We start from the raw sequence: 7,042 nt of genomic DNA on the forward strand, positions 1-7,042 counted from the left end.
GCATAAGTCAGTCATTATAAGTCGGATTGACTTCAAACTTGGTATGCATGCTTCTCATAATGACCCGAAGTGCAGTGCACAAGAACAAGTACTCTGTACTCCTTATTTTTTGAGTTATTGCCCTTTGTTTATATAACCATTTCTTATAAATTATAAAATCTTTAGACTTGAAACTTAATAGGATGATAGATTTTATTGATAAGAAGTGCAGTGCACAGAAACTGCTGATCTTCATTTCTTATTTTTTGAGTTATTGCCCTTTGTTGATTTTCAAATTTCATTTTTGTCTTTGCCATTTTTCTCTTAAACTATATTGTTCACAAGGCGACACATCCGACTCGCGGAGTTCTAGTTTAACTAACAGGCAATATAACTTCACAAACACCAACTTTGTTCATAATGACATTTAACGAAATCAGCATTAAACAATTCATCAGAATTTGAAATTGAGAAATGGTCTTTATGTGTTCGTTTATTGTTGTTTTAGTATGCACAATGTAAGCGAGTGTGTTTTATGAAATGTTATGTTTTTATCTTGTAAGGATTTTGTTTTTATTATTTGATATTATTAATTCAAATTTTTAATCAATTGGTTTTATAATGAATGTTCAATGTATATGATTCTAACACATTGATTATTGTATTATTCATTACCTAAAAGTTTTTTTGGAGACAATACATTGATGAATACAGTTATTTTGTACTATCTGTGCCAGTGTTTACTACTATTTATTCATGGACTTGCATTTGTTATATGTCAAACATATTGACAGACTATTCGTATATGATTTAAAGAACAAGTTTTTATTATTACTAAGATTGATGATGTTGTAATGTTTAAGTGAGTTTTCAATATTATTGGCATAACGATAGATTTATTGATTATAAATTACATACTAAGACATTAAAAATCCAAGTTAGCACTTTACAAACGATTATTTAGATCTACTTGATGTGAAATTTTACTAAGATAAATGCATTCTTCTTACGTGTTTTTTGTCTTTAAAAGGGTATTTAAAAAGGATACACTGATATTTTTTGACAACAGGACTGGAATGTAATGCTCCATTGGATGCGAATCTTGTCCACTTGTGTGCGAAATGCCACATCATCCACTCTCTACATTTTTTCCAAGATAATTATTCAAATTGTGAAAAATTGAAACAAAAATGTATAGCGCTGTAAGGCATTTCACTCAATTCGGGCTATAAATAGCATATAATACACTTTTCAATTCATTTCCGAGTATATTTCTTAATTATCTTTTACATAGCCTTTGTTTTAAGAGCCCCAGCTGTTCGTTGTCAGAACTTCAAATTTTATGTTTTCAGGTCTAAAAAAAAGATCTAAGTTTAGTTCCTTTTAGGGGTTATGTAAAAACCAATCAAATTTATCTATATATACATTTTATCATTTAAACGGCATGACATCTATATATAGGGAAATACCATAATATCTTATATCACTTGTTTATATTATTTATTTCTTAGTTTTACTATATTTCTGTTTGATTCAAGGTGCATCTAATTCTTTTTAGCTATATTTGAATTAAGACATGGTGTTTATTGATTTCTCGATAAAAAACGTAGTCACCAAATTTAATAGTAAACCAAGCATAGTGTCAACATAGAGCGTTATAAATATTGACAATTGTGATGTGGAGTTTTAACCATAAAATAAGCTGCGTTTAGTGAAAACTAATGTTTGCGAAATAGCTTCAGCAATCTTGGATACATAAAACAAAAACTGTTTGTATTTTTCGGCTACATGAGTTAAAAAGCAAAATTATTTTCTTGAATTATAGATGTTGAATGTGTAAATTTGAACATATAAGCTTTATTATATACTACTGTTATGGGTATGTATAACATTTTTGATGTTTGAACACATACCAGTGAGTGTTAAAATAAGTTGGAGAAAAGCGTTTGACTTTCACCTATATAATAAATTAAAAATTAGTTATTAAAAATGTAGCAAGCTACCCTGTCCGCAAGGTTTGTCTGGTGGTTTTATATTTTGTTTTATTTCTGATTATCATAGGAACATACTCGTAGTAACGTATACACATGTAGCTTGTAGTAAACTGGGAAATTGTTCAGCATCATATCTTGTATAGATTATTTGTTCTACGTCACTTTTCTTTTGGAAATTATCAAATTTATAAAACGTCTTTAAATTTGAAAGCAGGTTTATGTACTGTGATAATGCCTAAATATAAAAATATTAATTTTCATATACTGTGATATACAACTTGAATTTTCTTATTTAGTAATAACATATCATAAGAGTTTTTGTTAATCATATAATAAGTGAACGTTGTATAAAAGTGTACAGTTTTACTTTAATAATGATATTATTCCAATCCAAGGGGATGTACATGTAATTAGTGAACAGGTGAAAGTCAAAATAAATTTTTATTTTGCCATTATTCCTTTCAATTTTAAATTTTTTGGCATGAACGATAAATAACTCGCGTTCTGAAAATACTGATCGGAACTTACATATAACACTCCATTTATAAAAGGAGCGGGCAATATTTTTGTGATAAAGGCAGATTTTTATTTATCCTTGGCCTTTTTCAACTGTTAGTCAATTACCTTTACAACAGTCAATATTTTAGATATAGTCAATTCAGCTTTTGAATGTAGCATGATGTCACTTTAAGAAAATAATGTTTTCAATGGTATGATATACAGCCATTCATATTTTCTAAAATAGCAATCAGCTTTTCGGTAGATATATGTATACTATTATTATTATTTGACGATTGTTATAACTGTTATATTAAAGCATATTTAAAAAAAAACAAGTGTTATTTATCAATATTTGCATATTTTTGGTATTATGATTCAGCACAGAATGTTTTCGAAAATTTTTCACTAAAAAGTATATAATTTAATACATTAATGCCATTCTTAACTAAACCACCATCATCATCGTCATAAAATGAATAGCAAAGATGTCGAGCGTTGATCTTGTTTAGTAATAAAAAAAATACTGTATTTGGTGTAACATTACCGATTCTTTAGGTGTAGTACACAGACAAATATTGAAAATTGTCTGATCATTTTGTTTACAATATAGTATTCATACAATATGCACACAAGCTCAAATATTGACATTTTTATATGAACTTTTGGAATATCTTGATTAAATTGAGACTTGATAAATTGTTTTCATGACAGACATTCAATTCATGAACTAAATAACTGGTTTTAGTTTTTATTTGTTTGGGTCGTCAGACCAAACAAATAATGGTAGCGAAATTTCAGAGTCTAATGCTGTTAATTGCAAATGCCGAAAGTAGTCCACTTTTTTGAAGCGGTTACTTCCCTTTATATGTACACTAACGCCGAAAAATTCAGGGGAGATCACTGCGTAAAGTTGGTCAAAGACAGGCACATTAATTTTCAAGCAAAATAATTCCCGAATGGTCGATGATTTCTAATATTGTTTAATTGTATGTTCTGATCGAAAATAAGTAAATACAAAGGGGACATTAATCTCTGACACAGAAGTTACGACAAACCTAACAACAAGTAGTTCTCAAAACAGCTTAAAACTAGCGATTTAAAAGAAAGAAATATTTTTATTTTGTTACAAGTATCCAACAAATTACAACGCATTCAAAGTTTAAAAATAGCGTTGGCTTATAGAATTGTCAATAAATGCACAATCACAATTTACGCGGATGAATATGATTTTATCAATGAAAATACTATTTATAGCGATGTCGATTACCGAATACTACACAAACCGAGTAGTGGAATATATAGATTCTACATGTCGGACTGTTTGGGCGAGAAGATTTTCGCTAAATTATTTACTTCAATTTTAAACAACAGGTTTATCCTGAACAAAATACCTCGAAATTAATAAGGATTACAAACCCGAAATGCAATGGAAGTTCTAAATTTAGAATCACTTGATGCTATTCGGACATCGATTGAATAAATTCTCCGTGGTACAGGGGTAACGCGCTCGCTTAGTGTGCGAGAGGTCTGGAGTTCAAATCCCAGTCGAGGAATCTTTTTTTTTTAAATTCTTTTTTAAGTGTCTTTGTTAAGGAAGTAGCCATGATATGCAAGGATAAAGTGTAGCTGTCGTAAAAATGAACATAAATGATATTTTGATGCAACTCTAGTTATGCAGAATTCCGTATGTATCAAACTCTGGTGCCTTGCAAAATGAATTATAATACATAAAAATAAACTTATACAGGTAAATACATACAGATATACAGTACGATTTAGATTGCAAAGATCTTGCAGCCCTTTGATTCTTTAAAAATATACGTACATGCTTATAGTAAGCTCCAGGATTATTTACATCTGTGTTAAAAACAGTTAAAGTCGTTACAAGCCCTAATTTAGAATAATATGGTTTTCTTCAGGCCGTTCACATATAAATTCGCCGTGGCTGAAGGGTTTTCGCGCTTGCTTAGGAAGCGAGAGGTCTGGAGTTCAAATCCCAGTAAAGCAACTCATTTTTTTTCAAATTGTTTAAGTCAAATAAACATTGAATTGAATGAATATCAGTGTTGCAATTAGTCTTATAGCCAATTTACTACAATTAAAACGCTGGAAAGCATTGGTGGCACTATACATATAATCTCACAACCTTTACCTTTCTTACATTCTGAGACCCAAACAAATTCAGCGCCTTCTGTGCTTTGATTATAGTTGTAGTTATATATTTTAGTTTCCAGCTTCTTTTCTTTCCTACAATACTTTCTTTTAACTACCTAAAGGAAAATATATGTTGTTAAAACTTGGCCAATAGTGTTGAAACAATACAGGAATTATTAGGTTGGGGATGGTCCTCACTAAAATTGCGCAAATGGTTCCGGTCTGATGGACAAGATGGCTGAAAAATAAAAAGCTTTAAAATATCTCACCTAAAACACTTGGTGCATACTGAAAAACTGTTTCAATTTTTTTTTTCAAATAGTTTTGGTCTGTTGAACAAGATGTACGTCAGAGCTGAAAATTGAAATAAGCTTTAGATGACATCTCATCTCGGTCGATTTGCAAATATGGATGAGTTTTTTTTACAGGAATCAGTCTTTGAAAGTCTTTTACGAAGGATATTTGCCCGAGAAAGAACAGGACATCAGACCCATTGCATGGAGTAAGACGGCAAGGTCTCATAATTTCTACAATTCGGGTAATGTTTAAGGCGCCATGACTTAGTCTGTATAAAGTTTACTACCGATAGTAATTCACCAAACATAATTCACTTGCATGTTGCCATTCTATGCCTTTATTCAATCATCATCAGTGGACTTGATTATAAGCCTATAATTTTTGAAATGTTTAGATACTACACTTCCTAGAAAAAAATGGAAAAAAAACTCACCAGGTTACTTACTGTCTGAGGTTAAATATTTTTCAAGGAAAAAATTATTGATAAGACTATATTCAACGACAAATAAATTTTACTGAAGGAATTCCGATTGGCATAGGACAGTTAAGCTGCTACCTTACCACTTTCAAATTTTCAAGTCAACATCTGATAGAGATTTTGATGCGACTAAATACTAATACAGACAAAATTATGGCTGCTGTCTTTCCTAGTAGTGGCATTCACTATTACTTAAGTAACCTTAATACTAGCGTATGACTTGTCAAGAAAAAACTTTTAACAATAGTATAATTACAACCAAATTGTATGAACCCTATCGTACATAACTTTTTATTTTTACCATACTTTATAGTTATATTTTCCCATTTTTTCCCTAATAATATTTTAATGAGTCCAAAGGTATGTATGTTGATTATCAATTTAACGATTTAACAAAATCAGAGGATGTTCAATGCAGTTGATGTATGTGACATTTTTAACAGTTTTATATAATTTGAAATATTTTTGTACCAGCAAGAGTTACCTCTCTTTACCTGCTGCTTTCGTGAAAATCGTTTACAAATGTTAATCGCGTTAGAATGTAAAAGGTCGCGTGGGAATGTAAAAAGAAAGTGAAAGTGTGGTGTTGTCAATCTAAGAGTGTTAAGTGATGCAAGTCATGGTGCACAGCATATTAAACGTGTTGTGTACGTTTTATCGTTTACATTTCTATATGCCGCAAATTTGAAAATACTGTTTACAATTTATCTAAGTTGCATGTTAACAGCTTCCATTTTATCAAATCGATAATAATCATACAATAATCTACAAGTATTGGTCGAATACTTCCGACCTAATAAAAAGATTGGTCACAAGAGCTAGAAAAGAGAAAATAAACATTTAAATCTCCTCCTCAAACTGTGCTCCTCAAAATTGTTCAAAGGGTTTCGGTCTAATTAAGAAACAAAATGGCCACCAGAGTGTAGTACGAAAACGCACATGATGCAGGTTAAACAGGTTGAACACATCTGCTTGATATATTTGGCATACAGTATTTCTTGCTGACTATTACAAATGTTTTTTTTAGTATGCATCTTTTTATGGTAAATATGACAATCATAAACACCCTTAATTACCTCCTTGCAGTGAAGAGGTCCGACCTTTTTACCTCTCAGATGACCGATTCAAGGTTCACTTGACCCTCTTTTTTATGAAAATATTAACAGTTAGTTTAACGGAAACTCTGAAACCCTGTCCTTTGATACGAACAGCCTATGTATTTCTGAAATGCAATCTCAAATAAATGTACAGACAGAAGTACATGTAATTCTTATGCTTATTTTGGTTTCTTTGAGAAGAAACGCATTTTTATTTACCTTGCAAGTTCGACGCAACTATAACATTAGCTATAATGAAATTGATGAGATGAATCAAATATAGCGTAACAATTCTAAAGATGTTGACCTGGTGATCAGAACCATGGCATGTCGTCCTAAGCAATGTGTCATTTTATGAAATGTTAACAGAGAAATATTTGACAATCTTCATCTAAACAATGAATGTTTATCCCTTGGGAATTTTTCGTATTTATCAGTGTCCATTTGGGTAATGTAAGGCAAACTGCTTCATTGTTTTTTGAAGGACGTTACTAGCCGGTCGTTGACTTCAATCCCATTTCCCCTCATCACTAAAGGTTCGA

Source organism: Ruditapes philippinarum, unplaced genomic scaffold, assembly GCF_026571515.1.
Source record: "Ruditapes philippinarum isolate M1 unplaced genomic scaffold, ASM2657151v2 ctg488_1_1_1_1, whole genome shotgun sequence".
NCBI lineage: Eukaryota > Metazoa > Mollusca > Bivalvia > Venerida > Veneridae > Ruditapes > Ruditapes philippinarum.